This window comes from Nicotiana tabacum, chromosome 13 (genome assembly GCF_000715075.1).
Source record: "Nicotiana tabacum cultivar K326 chromosome 13, ASM71507v2, whole genome shotgun sequence".
NCBI classification, from domain to species: domain Eukaryota; kingdom Viridiplantae; phylum Streptophyta; class Magnoliopsida; order Solanales; family Solanaceae; genus Nicotiana; species Nicotiana tabacum.
Genome location: NC_134092.1, coordinates 21038742 through 21062720, shown reverse-complemented (window position 1 = coordinate 21062720; position 23979 = coordinate 21038742). Strand labels below are relative to the sequence as shown.

Here is a 23979-nt window from a genome sequence, read left to right as displayed (position 1 = left end):
AGAATTATGATTCATACGAACAATTGCTATTCCTCATATATTATTTTAATGAATAGTAATCATGCGGACAATTGGTGATTATTTGATCTCTTTTTCAAGCATAATATAACTAAAAAGAAAAACTGAAAATAAACCGAAAAATCGAGGAAACCGAAAAAAACGACAAAAACCGAAATCGAAAAAACCGAGTTTATGTTGGTTTGATTTGATTATAAATTTAGTAAACCGACATAGTTGGTTTGGTTTTGGTTTAATAAAAAACAGAACCAAACCGCCTCACGTACACCCCTACGTGGAACAATAAGTGGCCCCAGTGAACAGGATAGTGTAAGATAGAACTGCTATTAGCCCTCTCATTTGTGATTTAATTACCGCAATACCCTTCCTCGCACCAAAAACTCTTACTTATTACGTATAATATAGTTAATAAATATACGTGAATATTTTATATTAGCGTTGAGTTTTATGTTTGCAATCAAGTATTTATTTTTCTAGCAAGTATACATATATTAATTATAAAAATATGAATATAATGTCGGTTTACAAAAAATAATCTTATAATATTAAGCATAATAAATCATAATAAAAGGATATAACTGGAATTCTAGATATTAGCCTTATAATCTTATTAATTTTAGAACATAATACTACACGTTAGGAATCCTCATGATTACTTTTAGGAATCCTATTAGTATAATTACTTTCAGGATGTCTAATTCATATAAAATTGAATAATTAAATATCTTTAATCCTATTACTTTTAGGATATACCTTTTAAAAATTTCTATTACTAATTTAATTTGAAAATATATTATAATGTCCTATTACTAATTTAATTTGAGAATGTATTATATTGTCCAAATCCATTTAAAAATTGAGAGCCTATATTATTATAAAAGCATAAATACAATACTAATATATCAAAATAGCTCTAAAATATTAAACGAAAGAACTCATAGGGAAAGGACATAACTGCAATAACATATTGGACTACAATACCTTCTATGCTAATTTTAAATATTTAAGATTTTAAAATTAATAAAATTTTGTCTATTAAATTCTTATTAAAAATATTTAGGAAGGTTTAATAAAATAAATTTCACAAGAATCCTCTGTATTGGCAATACATTACCACTTCATAATGTCCAATACCAAGAAAAAATAAAAGTAATATTAAATGGACTGCATAAAGAGTTAAAATTGAGGGGAAAAAATACTCCCACGATAATATATTTTTATATTATATTTGAACTATTCTCCTACTCAAATAATATTTTTTATCAATTTTTCGTGTAATATTAAAAAAAATACCTAATTATTAAATAATAACTACGAAAATATTTAAGAATATAAATGTGTGAGAAAGAGAAAAATAATGGTTAGTAAGACTCAATATCACTAATGATTCTACAAACATAAAGATCTAAAAATGAAATGTCATATCAGTTTTTTACTCTTTGAATATAAAATTTATGGTGGATAAAATTATAATTAAGATTAAATATTCAAAACAAGAGATGAACTAATATTAAGATCTGAATCAACATAGAATAAATTATTTTTTATGTTAAAATTAAATAATTAAATCTTTTAATTAATTATTTAGCAAGAGAATCCAATTCAATTATTTTTTAAATTCATCATAAGAGTAAACTTCTTATTCTAGTTTAAAAAAATCTTAGGGTGCATAAATTTATTCCATAAAAAGAGCGTTAGAACACAAAGTAAAAATGTTAGTATATTATTAAGAATCAAAATGCTATACAAGTGTCTGAGAAAGCACAATCAAAGCTAAATCCTAAACAAGAACAAGCTTTCAAGACTATATTATAAAGAGTCGACTCTGTTATAACAGGATTATTCTTTGTAGATGCCTCCGGCGGAATCGAAATAATATTTCTATGTCATGCATTACTTGCAAATATCATATCAAGAGGCATGCCACTGTTAGCAATAATAGCAAGCGGTGTACCAATAATAATTTTATTGTGAGGCCACCCACTTTAGATTTGATATACCTCTTCAAACAACTTAAATAACCACCACAAATATATCAAAGCAGATCAATGGTGCTAAATTTATAAGGAAAGCAAAATTGATAATATGGGATTACACACTTATGGCTAAGTGTCAAACGGAGTTCTACAGATACATTGGATTCTAATTAACCATTTGGTGAAAAAATAATGGTTTGAGAGGTAATTTATGTCAAGTACTACCAATAGTTTCAAAATCGACAAAAGCAGAGACTGTAAAAGCTAGCTTGCCAAAGTTATACTTCTGGCCTCAAATGAAAAGATTCAGTATTCAGTGTCTTCTTGCTTCGCGTCGGAAACGAATAAGATCATCCAATAAAAGTTGATTTGGTTCTTCTTAAACACTTGGTTATCAATCGCAATGGTAATAGTAGTGCATTTAATAAGAGAAATATTTCTCTCACTAGATTAAAATGTAATTTGTGCAAATCACATGATAAAATTAAAAAGACATCTTAGCTAACAGAAATGAATATGTTGATCAATTCATTAAAAAGTTGATTGCAAAATTTTATAGTAAAAACAAAATGACTCAGCAGAAAGTGATACCAATAGTTATTATCAAGAAGAATACTTAAATATTTTAATACCAAACGGCCTTCTACCATACATGTTCGTTGTCAAGTTTATTGTTTCTTTTGTATGTTAGTGTTACCGTATATATAATAGACTAAGTTGATCTTTCATTTTATATAGATTGATTTTGAAGAAAAATATGTCTGTCATGCTACTGAAAAACATAAATACCCCGAATAGCTTATGTAATAGCACACAAATGGTATATAGAAGTTTTGACAATAACGCCATAAATACAAAAATTATGGTACTGGTCAATATGTTTTAAGTATATTCTTATCCCTTAATTCAACTTTCTTCTTCCGAAACTAAGGAATATCCTTTTAAATTTGCGTGAAAATAATTTTTAGTATATTTATGTTTTGCAAATATAATAAATAAAACACAAGGATAAACATCCTAAATATTGGACTATATTTACCGTAATATATTTTCTTGCACGAATAATTATATTTTGCACTTTCAAGAGGGATATCAAGATCGACAACAAGAGTCTGGTTAAGGCAGAGCAACCAAAGCATTAGGAGGAAACATACACAAAAAAATATTGTCCACAAAGAAGTGTTCGTTAAGATACCACCACATTAAATACTTTTAACCTATAATACATAATTATCTATAAGCTCGTACTATGTATCCTTGAGTTCTAAGGAGATAGAAAGCCAAGTCTGGTTGATGAGAGGCATAGTTAATGGACCAGAGCATGATTAACAGCCCTAGGGCCCTTATGTCATGGTGCCGTAGATGATCGTTGCTTCAACAATAATGATACTAGGATGGTTTAATAGTTGTCTGACACACTCTTAAATTTTTCCTGTTTTCTGCTATAGTTTTATTTATTATGGGAAGTGAAGCCTTAGCGTAACTGATACTCATGTCATAGTGTCGTAGATGATCGTTCTCAGCTTCAACAATAATGATACTAGGATGGTTTAATGACTGTCCGACAGACTCTTAAATTTTTCCTGTTTTCTGCTATAGTTTTATTTGTTATGGGAAGTGAAGCTTTAGCGTAACCGATAAAGTTGTTGTCATGTGACTAGGAGGTCACGGATTCAAACCGTGAAAACAACTTCTTGCAAAAAATACAGGGTAAGAGTACATACAATAGATCCTTGTGGTCCGACCCTTTCCCATACCCCACGCGCGCATAGCGGGAGCTTAGTGTACCAGACTGACTTTTTTAGTTTTGTTTGTTATGGAGAATTAAAATGTAGGTACAGACTTCACGCAGAATCAATTTTTATCACGACCCAAAATCCATAAAGCTCGCGATGGCGCCAGACACCACTGTCAGGCAAGCCAACAATAATTACTTAATTGGGTTCTCATTTTATTATTTTTGAAATCATATTTTCCTTCAATTTAAATAGTAAAGAATGGGGATTTACAGAGTAAATAATAATACTTTTAACAAATTCAATACAGAACAACCCATAATCATCCCAAAAACCGGTGTCACAAGTGTATGAGCATTAACTAGGAATATAAAATAAAATACAGCAGATATCCGTAATACAAATTGGACAGGAAAAAAAATGTAAATACTCTGAAGGAGACTGTGCTGGTTGCGGGTCGACAAATAGAATGCAGCTCAATTTCTGACCGAAATTTCTGACCGAAAATAAAACGGTCGCTAATGGGACTACTTTTGCGAACGCAATAGTCGCAAAAAGATTGAATTTTTATTACTTTTTTTATTTTCGATCAGAAATTTCGGTCATAAAGCGCGCCAATTTTCCCGCTTTTATGTTTGCGATCGATTCAGTCGGAAAATAAAAAGTCAAAATTAAAATTAAAATGATAAAATAATATTTAAGTGGTTTTACGATTAGCGTAGTCAGAAACCTAAATCTAATATGTTAGGCCAAAACCCAATTTCGGGCCTATTTTCCCAATTTCTCTATTTCTCTCTCTCTCACTCTCGATTTCTTTAATTTGTGCCTATTTTTCCAATTTCTCTATTCCTCTCTCTCACTCTCGATTTCCTTTTTCTTGTTTAGTTTCTCTTCCATTTCAAGTGTGAGGCTGATTGTTCTTGGATCTCTCTTCCAATACACTTGTGCCATTGACTGCTCTCTCTCTCTCTCTCTCTCTCTCTCTGACTGACGGTAAGTCTTTTTTTCCTTTTTCTGTTTAATTTTTTCATCTTCAATTCTAAAAGATTTGAGCTTTCTTCAGGAAATGGGTAACTTTAATTTCATTAAAAGGCACAATTTTTATGTGTTTTAATATGTGTTTGTGTTGGAATCCAGGGTTCTTTTTTTTGTGTTTTCTTTTTGATTTTTATTTGGAGTTTGTTTTTTGAATTGGGTAATTCTAATTTTTCGAGAAAGGCAAAATATTTATGTGCTTTCTATGTTAGAATCTATGGGTTTTCTGTATTCCCTCTTTGATTTTCAATCTGGAGCTTTTTATTTGAAATTGCTAATTCTATTTTTTTTTTTTTTGAAAAAGTCACAATCTTTATGCATCTTTGTTATGTGTTTGTGTGTATGTATGATTTTGCTATATTCCCTCTTTGATTGTCATACTGGACTCTAGAGCTCTTTGTTTTGGGTGGAGGGTTGGGGGAGCTGGGTAATTTTCATTTCATGAAAAAGGCACTATGTTTATGCATTTGTATATGGGATTGTATTCGAATTTGCCGATTTTGGTTTTGCTAATCAATTTCTGATCATGGTCTATTAGGGATATTGGGTGCTTTTGTCACGATCCGAAATTTTTCACTGACGGGACCGTGATGACGCCTAACATTTCACTTGCTAGGCAAGCCAACGTTACAGAATCATTAACCAATTCCTTATTCCCATAAAGTAATTAACAATAATTAACTAAGATGAAATATATTACGTGCGGAATATTATAAAACTGTATTAATTACTATCACCCGGATCTGGAGTCACAATTCACGAGCATTCTAGAATTTACTACAAGTAATAGTCTGAAAGAAATGTAACTGTCTAAATGAAAGAAACAGTAGAACAAAAAATATAGACGGGTACTTCAAGGTCTGTGAACGCCGACAGATCTACCTTGAGTCTCCGGACAGCGGACCAATAGCAAAATCTCGATCAACCCGAGCCGGTATCAAAATCTGCACAGAAAGTGCAGAGTGCAGTATCAGTACAACCGACCCCATGTACTGGTAAGTGTCGAGCCTAACCTCGACGAAGTAGTGACGAGGCTAAGGCAAAGCACCTACAATCAACCTGTACAATTTAACAGTGTATATACAAATAACAGAAATGAAGAACTAAACAGGAAAGGTCGGGAGGGAAAAACATACTGAGGGGAATACAAGATAAAGAACTACAACAGAATGATCACCAGAGCAGTCAATATACCATGAATCAACAGGAATAGTGAATACAGTAAGGAAAAATGCACGGCATCACCCTTCGTGCTTTTACTCTCAATCTCACCATAAAAATCAATAGAAACGGTACGGCATCACCCTTCATGCATTAACTCTCATATCATGGCACGACATCACCCTTCGTGCATTAACACTCACAATATGGCACGACATCACCCTTCGTGCATTAACACTCACAATATGGCACGGCATCACCATTCGTGCATTAACACTCACAATATGGCACGGCATCACCCTTCGTGCATTAACACTCACAATATGGCACGACATCACCCTTCGTGCATTAACACTCACAATATGGCACGGCATCACCTTTCGTGCATTAACACTCTCCCTTACCATAATGCAATGCATAAATATCAACTGGGAGATAGAATAGCAAGTACAAACCTTACCTCAACGTTTGGTTCCATAACATCAATCTTAACTTTGAAATAAAAACTCAATTAACACCAGAAAATCCGTAAACATGATGAGAACGATAAATTGAACAACACTAGTATAACACATCGCAATTAGGCATAGGCTTGAGATAGTATAAGAAAAACTGAGAAACATGGAAAACATGTAAATTGGCGGCGCATAAGTACTCGTCACCTCACATATACGCTGCTCACATGAATTTCACTTAGCAAGTAATCTAAGGTTTCTAATTCCCTCAAGTCAGAGTTAGACACAACACTTACTTTGCTCTGAAGGCCACTTAATTCTCAATCACAGCTTTTCCTTTGAAATTCACCTCCAAACCACTCGTATCTATTCAAAAATGACTCAATAATATCAAATTTTGCTAAAGGAATCAATTACATTGCATAAATTTAGATTTTCTAAATTTTTCTCCAAAAAGTCGAAAATCGACCCCGGGACCGCTTGGTCAAAACCCGAGGTTCAGACCAAATTCCATTCACCCACTCACCCCCGAGCCCGAATATATAATTGGTTTTGGAATCCGACCTCAAATTGAGGTCTAAATCCCCAAATTTCCGAAATCCCTAGTTTCTACCCAAAACCCCTAATTCTACCATGAAAACCTTAGATTTTTAGTTGAAATCTTGTAAAATGTAGTGAAAGATTGAAAGAAACCAGTTTAGAATCACTTACCTATGATTTGGGGAAGAGATGGTCTTTGGAAAATCGTCTCTTGTGTTTTAGGTCTTGAAAATTTGGGAAATGAATAAAAATTTCCGTCCAAAAGTCATTTTGTTCAACTGCAGACGTCGCATTTGCGACCTGAGCTTTGCAATTGCGAAGGGGCTATCGCAATTGCGAAGCCTTCACAATCCTGCTGCGCTTCGCAAATGCGAGGAAAGTGTCGCAATTGCGATCACTGACCTTGCAAATACGGACAAAAGATCGCATTTGCGATCCATACCCCTCTCAGACTCCCTTCGCAAATGCGAAGAAAAGTTTGCAATTGCGAACACATGCTGGCCCAGCTTCTCTTCGCATTTGCGATGAGAAGAGATCGAAATTGCGATGCCTGAGATCAGAGGCCTGCAATAACATCAGATGCCCAACAGTGTTTTTCAAGCCAAATCTCACTTCGTAGCCTATCCGAAACTAACCCGAGCCCTCGGGGCTCCAAACCAAACATGCGCACAAGTCTAAAAATATCATACGAACTTACTCGCGCGATTAAATCGCCAAAATAACACCTAGAACTACGAATTTAGCACCAAATCAAATGAAATTCTCAAGAACACTTTAAAATTCATATCTTCTCAATTGGGCGTCCGAATCACGTCAAATCAACTCCGTTTCTCACCAAATTTCACAGACAAGCCTAAAATATCATAATGAACCTGTACTGGGCTCCGGAACCAAAAATACGGACCCGATACTAACAATGCCAAATATCAATCAATTCTTAAAAACAAATAATTTTCAGACTTTTAATTTTCATCAAAAATTCATAACTCAAGCTAGGGACCTCCGAATTCAATTCCGGGCATACGCCCAGGTCCCATAATTCGATACGGACCTACCGGGACCGTCAAAGCACGGATCCGGGCTCGTTTACCAAAAATGTTGACCGGAGTCAACTAAAATCAACTTTTAAGGCAAAGATTCTTATTTTCATTAGTTTTCAACATAAAATCTTTCCGAAAATCTGCCCGGACTGCGCACCCAAATCGAGGAGGGTAAAAATGAGATTTTTACGGCTTAAGAGTGCAGATTCGAGTTCTAAAACATAAGATGACCTTTTGGGTCATCACATTCTCCACCTCTAAAACAACCGTTCGTCCTCGAACGGACATACAAAAGTACCTGGGCTGGTGAAAAGGTGGGGATATCTACTCCGCATATCGGACTCGGACTCCCAAGTAGCTGCCTCAATAGGCTGACCTCTCCATTGCACTCGAACTGAAGGGTAACTCTTTGATCTCAACTGGCGAACTTGCCGGGTTAGAATTTCCACCGGCTCCTCCTCGTAAGTCAAATCCTTGTCCAACTGGACAGAGCTAAAATCTAACACATGGGGCGGATCGCCGTGATACTTTCGAAGCATGGACACATGGAATACCGGATGAACAACTGCTAAACTAGGTGGCAACGCAAGCCTGTAAGCCACATCTCCCATTCTCTCCAGAATCTCAAAAGGTCTGATATACCTAGGGCTCAACTTGCCCTTCTTTTCGAAACTCATTACACCTTTCATGGGTGATACCTGTAGTAACACTCTCTCTGTCTGACCGTGAATGCAACATGACGAACTCTACGGTCGGCATAATTCTTCTGCCTGGACTGAGCTGTGCGAAGTCGATCTTGAATAATCTTCACCTTATCCAAGGCATCCTGTACTAAGTCTGTGCCCAACAACCGGGCCTCTCCCGACTCGAACCACCCAACTGGCGACCGACACCGCCTACCATATAATGCCTCATAGGGAGCCATCTGAATGCTCGACTAGTAGCTGTTGTTGTAGGCGAACTTTGCAAGGGGCAAGAACTGATCCCACGATCCTCCGAAGTCTATAACACAAGCGCAGAGCATATCCTACAAGATCTGAATAGTACGCTCGGACTGCCCGTCCGTCTGAGGATGGAATGTTGTGCTCAACTCAACCCGTGTACCCAACTCACGCTGTACAGCCCTCCAGAAATGTGAGGTAAACTGCGTACCTCGATTTGAAATAATAGACACGGGCACACCGTGAAAGCGGACAATCTCACGAATGTAAATTTCAGCTAACCTCTCCGAAGAATAGGTAACTGCCACAAGAATGAAGTGCGCTGACTTAGTCAGCCTATCCACAATAACCCATACGGTGTCAAACTTCCTCTGAGTCCGTGGGAGTCCAACAACAAAATCCATAGTGATACGCTCCCACTTCCACTCAGGAATTTCTAACCTCTGAAGTAAACCACCAGGTCTCTGATGCTCACACTTTACCTATTGGCAATTTAGACACCGAGCTACATATGCAACTATATCCTCTTTCATTCTCCTCCACCAATAATGTTGCCGCAAATCTTGATACATTTTGGCGGTACTTGGATGAATAGAATACCGGGAACTGTGAGCCTCCTCAAGGATCAACTCACGAAGCCCATCCACATTAGGCACACAAATACGACCCTGCATCCTCAAAACTCCGTCATCTCTAACAGTAACCTGCTTGGCACCACCGTGCCGCACTGTGTCTCTAAGGACAAGTAAATGAGGATCATCATACTGCCTCTCTCTGATGCGCTCATATAAAGAAGATCGAGCGACTGTGCAAGCTAGAACCCGACTGGGTTCTGAAACATCTAACCTCACGAACTGATTAGCCAAAGCCTGAACATCTGCAGCTAATGGCCTCTCACCTACCGGAATATACGCAAGACGGCCCATACTAACAGCCTTTCTACTCAAAGCATCAGCCACCACATTGGCCTTTCTGGGGTGATACAAAATGGTGATATTATAGTCTTTCAACAACTCCAACCATCTTCTCTGTCTCAAATTAAGATCCTTTTGTTTGAACAGATACTGAAGGCTACGATGATCAGTAAATACCTCACACGAAAGACCGTAGAGGTAACGCCTCCAAATCTTCAGCGCATGAACAATGGCTGCCGATTTTAAGTCATGAACAGGATAATTCCTCTCGTGAACTTTCAATTGCCGCGAGGCATATGCAATTACCTTGCCATCTTGCATTAATACTGCACCAAGCCCAATGTGAGATGCGTCACAATATACTATATACGATTCTGAACCTGTGGGTAATACCAACACTAGTGTTGTAGTCAAAGCGGTCTTGAGCTTCTGAAAGCTCAACTCACACTTGTCTGACCATCTGAATGGGGCACCCTTCTGGGTCAATCTGGTCTTAATAGTTCTTCATAATCAATTACAGAATCGTCAATTAACTTCATGTTAACAAAAATCTCGTTTCAAACATTCACAATACTAATAATGAGATGCGAGGCATGAAAACCTCATAATTATTTACCCGAATTAACGAGTCACATTTAACGCCACCTGGGCGGGCACCTACCTCGTAGGTTACAACTCAATATTACAACACGAATTTGGCAAGTATGCACAGAGAATTTCATACAATTTTTTTTTTCAAATAAACCTAGTAGGCATGACTCCCTATTAGTACTGTAGTACAAATTTAATTTTCATATGGGAGAATTTAAACACAAGAATTTTTATCACAAGGATCTCGTCCTTATATAACTTCCACCGCAGCTCATTGCCCGGTTTAAACATATCAATTTATTTTAAAATACGAGGACCTCGGCCTCAGTTCTGAATCACAAGTAATATGCACATCTTGCCAATCGAAACTTTCCATTTTCTCCTTTTAAATAACTTTCGTTAAACAAAATCACAACACATAATGAACCTCACACCGATAGGGCATATAATGCAAAATTTGTAATTAATTATCCGTAAATTACATCAAAACTCACCGAAATGAGTAACAGAAAGCCACATTTAGCCTCACAGCTCTTATTAGTGACCAACATAGAACGATAGGCGTAATTGTCTCCATAGAACTCCCAACAGGAGTAAACACATAAGTAGATTACAGAATTACGAAGCTTTCTCATAAGTGGAGCACAATAGGAGGACTTGTCTTGATACTCAGAACCGAATCAAGTTAAGGAAATTATTCCTTTATTTTAAATCGAGGTCGTACCTATAACGACACCATCTGATGTAATGACCTCCACCATACCATAAAACAAATATAACAACGGCTGGGTCTCCACCTCTAGGACGCCTTCTACCCGCCTGTCCTCCACCATTAACTGATCGTGTCGGTGATGTAGTAACTGCAATGGGGCACGTAGCCTGAGTGCTTTGATGAAATATGCCTCTCCCAAGTTTGGGACAATTTTCTCATGATGTGCCTAGTATCGCCGTATTCATAACAACCCCTTTGCGGGTTTGGCTGCTCATATTGGGTATGTGCCAGATAACTGGAATAACTATTATAGGAAACTCATGTCAGTGGTACATTAAAAGAACTTACTGGAGCACCTCGATTAATCCGATGTGCGAACTGGGAAGGCCGACTACCCGAGCCCCCGCCATAATGATTTATACTCGCAGTGTAGAATCCACTGAATCCCCCAGAACCTCGGAACGTCTTGGTCTCCTTAGTTTCCTTTTTCCTTACCCCGAACGCGTTCTAATATCTTGGTAATTTCTACCACTAGTGGAAATGAAGTATCAGTCTGTAGCTTCCGAGTCATACAAAATTTTACGATCATAATTAAGTCCTTTAATGAGTCTGTGGACTCGCTCTCTGGCTGTAGGAAGCGAAGTAGGAATATGACGGGCTAACTTATTGAATCTGATGGCATATTATGACACTGTCATGGTGACCTGACGAAATCGTTCAAACCCTATGCGCCATGCATTACGGAGAGTCTGGGAAACAAACTCTTTCAAAAGCATTTCTGAGAACCGAGCCAAGTGGGGGGTGTTGTATTGACTGGTCTGCCCTCTTCATAGGCTTGCCACAGACACCTGTGGAGAATTATCTCTCCCCAGGCCAATTTCTTCTTTTGTTATGCTGACTCAACACTGTTGAGCTTACCCATTTCTTAACATACTCTTCGATTCTTCTTTGGGGTAAACTTTACCCTTATTTATATACAATGATCACAAAAGTAGAGCTCCATACAGACAATTCTTAGTCCAGAATCTCTTCAACCATTGTACTTCCTCCGAAGCACCCCAAAATCTGCAATCGTGACGTCCACGCTGAGTAGACCTTCTATAAATTTAATGTTGTTTCTCTAACTCCTTTGGTACTGAAGTATAAGATTATTACGGAGGCGGACATACCGCAAGTCCCAACCTTATCCTCTACAAAATCTCGGGCCTTAAACACATGTAAATTTTGGGAGAACCTTTCAGTACCACATATATACATTTCAGGCCAAAACTGATATAACACATGACTCGCAATCCATTCATTGATAGTGGACTTCCCCACTCGGCGCGAAGTCATAGTTCACCACGTCCGGTGGTCCACAATATTAACCTTCACAACTCGTATAAATCAACCAGATGCCAAGGTACGTTGCACCCCCCACATTATTCACTGGGTGATCTCTTTATACGTCTGCATCTTCAGTTAGAATCACACGTTGAGGCAATGTTTGAGCATCTCTGGCTCCCTCGTAGTTCATCTGCGGCATCACAAACCGTCGACGCACAACTGATATCCAGTGCGCAATGTCATACACGAGTAGTTACAAAGGAATACGAGATATAGGTTTCAAGCAAAAATCAATGCCGCACGATAAGGAATGAAAGAAGTGATATTGTTCCTAAACTTCATAGCCTCTGAGAGATAAGTACAGACGTCTCCGTAGCGATCTTTCAGACTCTACTAAGTTTGCTCGTGACTCGTGAGACCTATGTAACCTAGTGCTCTGATACCAACTGTCACGACCCGAAATTTCCCATCGACGGGACCGTGATGGCGCCTAACATTTCACTTGCTAGGCAAGCCAACGTTAGAGAATCATTAACCAATTCTTTATTCCCATTCAGTAATTAACAATAATTAACTAAGATGAAATATATTAAGTGCGGAATATCATAAAACTGTATTAATTACTACCACGCGGATCTGGAGTCACAATTCACGAGTATTCTAGAATTTACTACAAGTAATAGTCTGAAAGAAATGTAATTGTCTAAATGAAAGAAACAATAGAACAGAAAAGATAGACGGGGATTTCAAGGTCTGTGAACACCGACAGATCTACCTTGAGTCTCCGGACAGCGGACCAATAGCAAAATCTCGATCAACCCGAGCCTGTATCAAAATCTGCACAGAAAGTGCAGAGTGCAGTATCAGTACAACCGACTCCATGTACTGGTAAGTGTCGAGCCTAACCTCGACGAAGTAGTGACGAGGCTAAGGCAAGGCACCTACAATCAACCTGGACAATTTAACAGTATATATACAAATAACAGAAATGAAGAACTAAACAGGAAAGGTCGGGAGGGGAACATACTGAGGGGGATACAAGATAAAGAACTACACCAGAATGATCACCGGAGCAGTCAATATACCATGAATCAACAGGAATAGTAAATACAGTAAGGAAAAATGCACGGCATCACCCTTCGTGCTTTTACTCTCAATCTCACCATAAAAATCAATAGAAACGGCACGGCATCACCCTTCGTGCATTAACTCACAATATGGCACGACATCATCTTCGTGCATTAACACTAACAATATGGCACGACATCACCCTTCGTGCATTAACACTCACAATATGGCACGGCATCACCCTTCGTACATTAACACTCACAATATGGCACGACATCACCCTTCGTGTATTAACACTCTCCCTTACCATAATGCAATGCATAAATATCAACAGGGAGATAGAATAGCAAGTACAAACCTTACCTCAACGTTTGGTTCCATAACATCAATCTTAACTTTGAAATAAAAACTCAATTAACACCAGAAAATCTGTAAACATGATGAGAACGATAAATTGAACAACACTAGTATAACACATCGCAATTAGGCATAGGCTTGAGACAGTATAAGAAAAACTGAGAAACATGGAAAATAGGTAAATTGGCGGCGCATAAGTACTCGTCACCTCACATATACGCCGCTCACATGAATTTCACTTAGCAAGTAATCTAAGGTTTCTAATTCCCTCAAGTCAGGGTTAGACACAACACTTACCTTGCTCTGAAGGCCACTTAATTCTCAATCACAACTTTCCTTTGGAATTCACCTCCAAACCACTCGTATCTATTCAAAAATGACTCAATAATATTAAATTTTGCTAAAGGAATCAATTACATTGCATAAATTTAGATTTCCTAAATTTTTCTCCAAAAAGTCAAAAATCGACCCCGGGACCGCTTGGTCAAAACCCGAGGTTCAGACCAAATTCCATTCACCCACTCACCCCCGAGCCCGAATATATAATTGGTTTTGGAATCCGACCTCAAATTGAGGTCTAAATCCCCAAATTTTCGAAATCCCTAGTTTCTACCCTAAACCCCTAATTCTACCATGAAAACCTTAGATTTTTAGTTGAAATCTTGTAAAATGTAGTGAAAGATTGAAAGAAACCAGTTTAGAATCACTTACCTATGATTTGGGGAAGAGATGGTCTTTGGAAAATCGCCTCTTGTGTTTTAGGTCTTGAAAATTTGGGAAATGAATAAAAATTTCCGTCCAAAAGTCATTTTGTTCAGCTGCAGACGTCGCATTTGCGACCTGAGCTTTGCAATTGCGAAGGGGCTATCGCAGTTGCGAAGCCTTCACAATCCTGCTGCCCTTCGCAAATGCGAGGAAAGTGTCGCAATTGCGATCACTGACCTCGCAAATACGGATAAAAGATCGCATTTGCGATCCATACCCCTCTCAGACTCCCTTCACAAATGCGAAGAAAAGTTTGCAATTGCGAACACATGCTGGCCCAGCTTCTCTTCGCATTTGCGATGAGAAGTTCGATGTCTGATCTCGCAAATGCGAGATCAGGGGCCTGCAATAATATCAGATGCACAACAGTGTTTTCCAAGCCAAATCTCACTTCGTAGCCTATCCGAAACCCACCCGAGCCCTCGGGGCTCCAAACCAAACGTGCACACAAGTCTAAAAACATCATACGAACTTGCTCGCGCGATCAAATCACCAAAATAACACCTAGAACTACGAATTTAGCACCAAATCAAATGAAATTCTCAAGAACACTTTAAAATTCATATCTTCTCAATTGGACGTCCGAATCACGTCAAATCAACTCCGTTTCTCACCAAATTTCACAGACAAGTCTAAAATATCATAATGAACCTGTACCGGGCTCCGGAACAAAAAATACGGACCCGATACTAACAATGCCAAATATCAATCAATTCTTAAAAACAAATAAATTTCAGACTTTTAATTTTCATCAAAAATTCATAACTCAAGTTAGGGACCTCCGAATTCAATTTCGGGCATACGCCCAGGTCCCATAATTCGATACAGACCTACCGGGACCGTCAAAGCACGGATCCGGGTCCGTTTACCAAAAATGTTGACCGAAGTCAACTAAATCAATTTTTAAGGCAAAAATTCTTATTTTCATTAGTTTTTAACATAAAAGCTTTTCGGAAATCTGCCCGGACTGCGCATATTCGAATTCTAAAACATAAGATGAATTTTGGGTTATCATAGCTTTAATCTTGGTCTTGTATGGATAAAGAACAAAAATAATCATAATTGTACTTTGAAGTTCATATGAAAAGAATATGAGAAGAATGTTACTCCTATTTGCTTTCAAAAGAACAAGTCACCCAAGTATAGGAGCAGACAATCATCATTACTGCTAAGCCATGGACCTTCAGAATAATTAAAGCAACTCTTTCCCACCTTCAGAGAATCCTATGAGTTTTAACACCCAGTAATGTGTCATCCAAAAGAAGTTCAAAAAATATGCCAAATAGAATGAGGGAATTATTATCATCATTATCATCATTATTATTATCATTATTATCATCATTATCATCATCATTATTATCATTATTATTATCATTATCATCATCATTATTATCATTATCATGATTATTATTATTATCATTATTATTATTATTATTATTATTATTATTATTATTATTATTATTATTATTATATCAAGTGGATCTGAAGAAGACTTTGGCTTTTGTGTTAAAGTCTCGTGAAAAGTTAACATAATTTATTTATTGGTGCTTCGCACTGTTAGTATAACATAATTTAATGCTTAACATTTTAATTTCAGGAAGCCTATCAAAAAGGTTTGGAGGAATGGCGTCAAAGTCAACCCGATTTTGAGGATGGTAGCTCAACCCAAGTGTCACTTAATGATGTAGTTTCAATATGGGCGCAAGTGGTTGGTGGCGCAAAGAAGGGTAGAGCCTACGGTCTTGGATCACAACATTCCGTAGGTCGTCCTACGACACTGTTGTCTGGTGATGTGAGTTATTCGCATAATGAAGAAGAGGTAGAAGCATTACGAAAAGAAGTTGATGAGTTGAAGGAGGAACATAAAGAAGATCGTGCAAAATTTAACAAATTGCAGAGTCTAGTGGAGAAACTTATGAGCGCACGTCAATTTGATCCTTTGCATGGCGAGGATGACAAGGATCGTGAGTTTTAGTTCGTTGTGGTTGTGATGTTTGAGACATTATTTGTTGTGGTTGGATGTTTAGACTTGGTAATGTTTGCACTTGACTATGATAATAATGTTCTAGACTAGATTGAATGGTGCCTGAATGTTTAACTTGTGTTAGGATGTTTTAGTTACAAATGCTTATGTTTTTTTTTTATAATTGTTTGCATTTTATGAGTTTGATTAGTTAAAATGGTAGTTTGATTGGTTGGAGGTGGATTGATTGTTTAGTATTGGCATATGGTGCTGCTTTAAAACAGCTGGAATCTGGCAAAATATTTTCAGATTTTCGACTATGGTAATCGCAAAGTGCTTATTAATTTTTCAGATTGAGGAACATTTGCGACTGCTGTAGTGGGAAAATTAAATAAATTAAATAATTTAAAATTAGTTTTGCGACTGCGGTAGTAGGAAAGATAAATAAATAAATACTATTAAATTATATTTGCGACCACAATAGTAGATGATTATTCTCAGCTCCAACAATGGTGTTGGGATGGTCTAATGATTGTCTGATAGACTCTTCATTTTTCCTTTTTTTTTTTGCTGTACTTTTGTTTGTTATAGGAAGGGGTGGCTTGACGTAATTGGTAAAGTTGTTGTCATATGACCAGGAGGTCACGGGTTCGAGCCGTGGAAATAGCTTCTTGCTGTCTTGCAGAAGTACAAGGTAAAACTGTGTACAATATAGACTCTTGTGATCCGTCCCTACACTCCACGTATAGCAGGAGCTTAGTGTATCGGACTGTCATTTTTTAGTTTTGTTTGTTATGGAGAATCAAAATGTAAGTACAGATCACTCGGATTCAGTGTTGACATGTTATTTTCTTGGAATGAAGATGAACTCTTGTTACATCTATTGTTCAGAAACACAATTAGGACAACTTGAAAATGACCTGTAAAATTCAATATTTTAGAGAAATATTACCCTTCATGATTTTGTTATTAATTTCTTCATTTAATACAAATAAAAGCTTCACAAGGAAGATGCATAGTCTGCAGTTTGGAATAGTGTATGTGAAAAGGTCGAATAACGCAGTAATTACATAAAGTCTCAGAACAACTGAAGTGACAATGTTATGAAGATTAAAGTACTTTGTCACATATCGTTTAGTGAAGAAGATAAAATAATAGTGAGGATATACTATAACACAGGACCAAGGACCACAGAAAAACATACTTACCAGGGCAGGTGTCCGCATAGGGTCGACCTAAGTGGTCGTGCTTACGTCATAATTTATGGTAGTGGGGCCTAAGTTCGCACGACCCCTACCCAATCCAAAGCCCAATTATTTTTAAGTGTCTCATTAACAGGCCCATCAATTGGCTTGAGCACATATTCTCAACTCCATTCTTGTAATGCTGTCTTGTTTTCTGAATTTTGGAAGGGCTTTGTGGAATTTCATCTCTATTGTTTCTGGGCAAAGTTGTGTCTTTCTCTTTCTGTCAAAAAGACTTTATAACCACCTTGTTGGTGAAGGTTCGATTCCTTATCTTATAATCTCCTACCTCCTACGTTAAAAAAAAAACTAAAAAAAAAAATTGTAATTCTTATATAGTTTGGAACAACTTTAAATTTTGTAATCCAGGAATTTTTAAGATATTTTTGGGGAAATATCTTTAAATCTATACTATATTCAAAGCACGAAGATCCTTAACGAACTTTTTTACCATTTTAAAATAGAGTTACAATATAGTCATTTTAATTATTTTCCTAATATTTAAAACTAAATTTATTTATTTATTAGGAAAAATTAATTTTTTTGGACACAAGGTATAACCTATTTTAAGTGTGTTCTTGCTAGGATTCCTATGCAAACTTCCGATCCCTACTATCTTATAGCGTGAAACTTTTCCCTAAAGAAAACCTTATTTGCAAAAATCCTAACAAGTTTTCTAAAACATCATGACTTTGACCTAATAAACGGTGAACAAATGTATTCTCAAGAAAGTTGGACGGGTACATAGTTAATTTGTTTGATTATTCATTTGGTTAACTTCTCTTATATAATTTGTAGATTCAATGCATAAATTGAGATTGAAGATGTCATCATGAATCACAAAGCAAGAAATTATATTGAATTTAATGGTAAATTAGCGCCAAATTGCAGCTAAAATAAGAAACTAATTGAATTATATATATATATATATATATATATATATATATATATATATATATATATATATATATATATATATATATAGTTTTATTGTAATTTACTGATTCTTTTTGGTGTAATAAACGATTGGGAAATGAGTAGAGTCCCTTAATATTACCTTGTTTGACGTCTCACCAAATTTCTAAGATTTTGTCAGAGTAGCATATCTTATGTTTATGTCGCCCACAATGATTAAGGCCTACTTTGACTACAAAAAGTATATTATTTCTTAAACACTAATGTACAAAAAATATATATAATTTAAAAAGCTGGTCTTAAAGTTTTCAAAGAACTTACTATATATAGTGAATGTATTTAAAGTCTTTACATTTTTAAAACTAACTTATTAATATTCTCAAAGAATACGCATCACATATTTTAATTCAATTTTTGCAACTCCTTTAATTAGTTTATCTTTTTGTTAATGTTTTTCCAAGAGCGCCATTAACATTAAAAAGAATATTTGTCATTATCGTGTTTGAAGCTAAAGTGGAATGTAATGACAATCATAAAGGAGAATAGAAAGTTGATTGGGTGGAGATATTGCTCAATCAACTCCCTGATTCTCCTTACTGCCATTAGAAAGGTTAAAAATTAATTATTGACAAATCAGAATTCACGTAATATTTTTACCCTTTAGTTTGACAATATTCCTTTAACTTAGCTTGCTGTTGAGGAATGTTAATATACAATGCAATTAGTAATGACATATAAAATTATAGCACATTCATAGTGTAATAAGATCATTATTCATCATTTCTAAAACATATATATTTGAACTTTTATTTTATAACTCAAATGTATTATTTAATAAGTACTTTTTATATATATATATATATTGATATATAATCGGGCAATGGAGCTGTAGATGATCGTTCTCAGCCCCAACCATGGGTGTTGGGATGGTTTAATAGTTAGACTCTTCAATCTTTCTTATATGAGATAACTAATCCCGGGATAATTAATCAATAAGATAACTTGTTTTCCAACCAAACGACCCGTATTGTTAAAGTTACGCTTTACTAAGCTAAGCAGCAGGAGTAGGAGAAATACTGCCAGTCATGATTTGTTATTAATTTCATATTTTAATACAGAGAGAAATATGCACAAGGAAGATGCATAGTGTTTGGTCAAAGGTTGAGTTATATATCAGATGTGGTTACCGTGGGAAGTCTCTGAAAACTGAAATCCAATATTGATATGCAAATCGAAAAATGAACACTCAGTCCCACGTCGTTAAGTGGAGAAGATAGAAGAGTGGTAAGGAGATACTATAAAATAAGGCCAAGGACAACTGAGAAACATACTTACCTGGACGGGGTCAATGGGCGATCAAGAAGATCCGTGGCCTAGGTTGGTGACCTCCATTGCACTTCGGAGGGGTGCCCGCCTAAGGTCGGCCCAAGTGGTCGAGCCTACGTCAGAGGGCCTGCGTTCGCGCGACCTCTACCCAATTCAGAGTGTAACTCTTTTTTGAGACGCATTTATAAGCTTCTGATTTATGATTTGCTTGAGCATACATTCTCAATAGTTTATGTTTTCACCATTTCCAGACACCGTGTACTACTCAATGAATCTTTTAAGAAAAACTTTCGAATATAAATCCTTGAATTCTTAGATATCACAGGAATTAAATGGCGAATGATTACTCGGAATATGCGGAATTAATTCTATAGCCACAAACGTAAAAAGAAAAAGGGGGAATAGAAAAGAAGCATTGTTCAAAGTACGAAGTTGCGGAGACGAAAAAAGAATTAAGTTATTAAGTATTACTGCATTGTGTTTTCTCCTTACGTACCACATCGACAAGCAACCTAGGGAAGGAAGTATTTATATATCAGTGAAGCAACTTGGATGGATAGATCTTACTTGAACAGGATCTGTTCTATAGGCTCGTACCACTGTATCCTTGAGTTCTAAGGAGACAGAAAACCAAGTCTGGTGGATGAATTCTGGCCATTAAACCAGAGCGTGATTAACAGCCCCTGTGACCTTCGGGCCATGAAGCCGTTGATGATCGTTCTCAGCCCCAACCATTGGTGCTGGGATGGTTTAATGGTTGTCTGACAGACTCTTTAATCTTTTGCTTTTGCTAGATGACTTCAATCTATTTTGCTATCTGCCTTATATTTGTGAGACTTGAAGTTTACAATTGTAAAGCTATTCCTCTAATGCCATTTATAGAATTGTCAGTGACATACTTCTGGAGATTTGGAATGACATAGAAGTTCCAGAAGCTCTTGAAGGGTATCCAATCATGGTTCACTGAGCCAGTAATGCCAATGTCTTAATCTCTCGTCTTACTCTTTGGGCAAACTAGGTGTCAACGATTCAAAAGATGTGAGGATATTGTGGTGTATTTGACATGAGAGATCTATTAGTTTAACGAATGTGGTCTTGTTATGCTCAACATGGTAAAAACTTATCTAATTAATCTTTCATATTGTTAATTTTAAAAGTTGTGAAGCTGTTAATGATAGGAATATAGTAGATATGCCCTAGATCCAATATCATATATGATGATTTGAACATATTTTTATGAACTTTATTTGATATAAAATATATATATGGCATTTGATAAGGTCCTTGATTAAATTTTGAGACTTGACATCATGATAGAGATCATGACAATGAGAGTAAAGTTTCTTATAATTTAATCTAAATTTGTTCTTGATCGTAGGATTATTAATTTGGACATTAATAATCCGGTTAGATCAATATTTAGGTGATCGTCTTTATTAGATAAAGATTAGTTGATCTCATTAACTAAATCACATAGATAGATGATACATATAGAGATACGATCATTGAATCGACTCATTGGATAATTCCTAATGGTTAGAATTACCATAAACTGTCAATAAGATATTCTCTTGATGAATGTGATGTAAGAGTTTCCTTTGGCATGAGATCATCATAATAATTGACAAGTTATTTATTGTGCTTTGATACTAGACACCTATGGCCTTAGGGCAATAGTTGAAAGGATATTGAGTACAATTAAATACTTGAAGAATTAGTGATTGGTCAAGATGGAATCTATCAACTCTTGGCAATGAGTTTAAGCTCCATGTTGTCATGAATTATAAACGACCAAATTAAGACTTTGGCCAGGGAAATTAAATGATAGAAGAAAAGAGTTTCTTAGGTCACTCAATAGTCGATTATATTTGACATGAACACATAGTTGGTCGCCTATTACGATTTGACAGTTGAACTATATCCTAGGGTGACCAGAGCTATAAGGACAGAAGGAATTACTACATTATTCTTCTACTGGTTCTTGAGAGTAAATTGTATACTTTATGCCATCCGGTCGTTAAGGAGTGTTGCTACCCTTGATTAGTATATTGATATGATCAATTTACTACCGATTTAGTATTGAACCTATGGGGTCGCACACTAACGAGTGTTCTGGACTTTGCTAAAGGATTAATTATTTTATTGTTTGGTAATTAAATTATAGAATTTAATTAGTCAAATAATTTAAATTATTAGTCCAAATGAAATATTACTATATTCTTTGCTAGCATAGAGCCACATAGGATATAATTAATATTGTGAACAAATTGAAGTTTTCTATTTGGAATAGAAAAATAAATTATATCTCTTGGTTGAAATATATATGCGATATATATTTGATATTCATAATTAATATTTAATTTATATAAGGAATGTATACTAATACTAATTTCATATTACGTAGAATCCAATTTAGAATTGGACCGGTAAAGTCCATACGTGTCGGCATCTTCAACCCATTTAGAATGGGATTAAGGAAAACTTTAACGTTGGACTTCATGAAAAGTCCATGTAGAATTCGGCAGACTCAAACCATATTAAGAATGTGTTTCCGATTTTTCTTTAAAGTTTATTTTTGGAATTAAACTTTTACCCTAAGTAAATCATCACCTCAATAAAGGGTGATGAAAAAAATTTGCCACATTAAGTTGTGGGAAGAAAAATCACTCTGTGAAGGTGAGATACAATAAAAAGCCAAGAGAGAAAAATACAATTACAAGAAAAGTGTTTCTTGTTCTTCTACCTTTGAGTTGAGATTTTTGAGAAAACTTTGAGCACATAGTTTCGTTCAATTTGTTCAGGGATTTCATTGATCAAAGAGTTGATAGCAAGGATCGGTCTCGGTGTGGATACGCATAGAGTCTTCGCACTATCGAAGAAAATTGTGAAACAAGACTTTCTTTACCAGATACGTCTTAGATCCGATCTTTGACATACAAATAAATTTTAAACACGAAAAGAACAACCTAGAATTGTTATTGTCTTCCGCTATGTGTGCAATGACCCGACCGGTCATTTTGAGCCCTAGTGCATCGTTCGGCGGTTTGAGGCCTTGAATAGTTTCACTTCATGTATTAGGACTTGTACGTGTGGTCGGAATTGAATTTTGGGAAGTTCAGAGTTGATTCAGAAGCTTTAAGTTGGAAGAGTTGACCAAGGGTTGACTTTTGAGTAAACGACCTCGAAATTGGGATTAAGAGGTTCCAATAAGTTCGTATGATGATTTCGGACTTGGGCGTGTGTTCGGGTTGAGTATCGGGTGGCCCCGGAGCATTTCGACGCTTAATATGGAAAGTTGACATTTTGAAGGTTTTAGAATTTTCTAAGTTTGGTTTGAAGTGGACTTTGGTGTTATCGATATCCGTTTGGGGTTCCGAGACTTGGAATAGGTTTGTATCTTGATTTGTGATTTGTGCGTAAAGTTTGGCGTCATTCCGGGATGTTTAAGTATGAATCAGACACGTTAGTCGAAGTTTGAATGTTTGAAAGTTTTGGAATTTTTTCTAAGTTTGACCATAGTTTGACTCTAAGGCTATCGGGTTTGGATTTTGTGTTCGGGACTTGGAATAGGTCTGTTTCTTTATTTGGAACTTGCCTGTAAAATTTGGTGTCATTTAGAGTTGATTTGATGTGGTTCGGACGATTGGTTGCAATTCTAGAAGTTCATGGTGATTTTATGTATTTTGGCGTCCGATTCGTGATTATAGAGGTTATTTTGGTGTTTTGATCGTGCGAGCAAGTTCGCGTTATGTTTTTAGACTTGTATGAATGTTTGGTTTGGAGCCCCAGGGCTCGAATGAGTTTTGGACGCGTTTCGGAAGAGTTTTTAGAGGTTCAGCTGGTTCTGGTGCACTTTTCTCCCATTTGCGAGGTTTTTATCGCATTTGCGAGATCAT

The 23979-nt window shown here is 36.3% G+C and overlaps 1 long non-coding RNA gene, 1 other non-coding gene and 1 pseudogene across 2 annotated transcripts; all 3 read left to right on the top strand.

The window, feature by feature from the left end:
- Window positions 1–4547: 4547 nt before the first annotated feature.
- LOC142167807 (uncharacterized) lies at window positions 4548–16852 on the top strand. Its single transcript, XR_012697941.1, has 2 exons — window positions 4548–4723; window positions 16233–16852. It is a non-coding gene; the product is annotated as an uncharacterized LOC142167807 (long non-coding RNA).
- Window positions 16853–20084: 3232 nt separating this feature from the next.
- LOC142168458 (U1 spliceosomal RNA) lies at window positions 20085–20231 on the top strand (annotated as a pseudogene).
- A 408-nt stretch (window positions 20232–20639) lies between these two features.
- Window positions 20640–20854, top strand: LOC142168592 (small nucleolar RNA U3). The gene has a single exon (XR_012698439.1). It is a non-coding gene; the product is annotated as a small nucleolar RNA U3 (small nucleolar RNA).
- Window positions 20855–23979: the final 3125 nt, after the last annotated feature.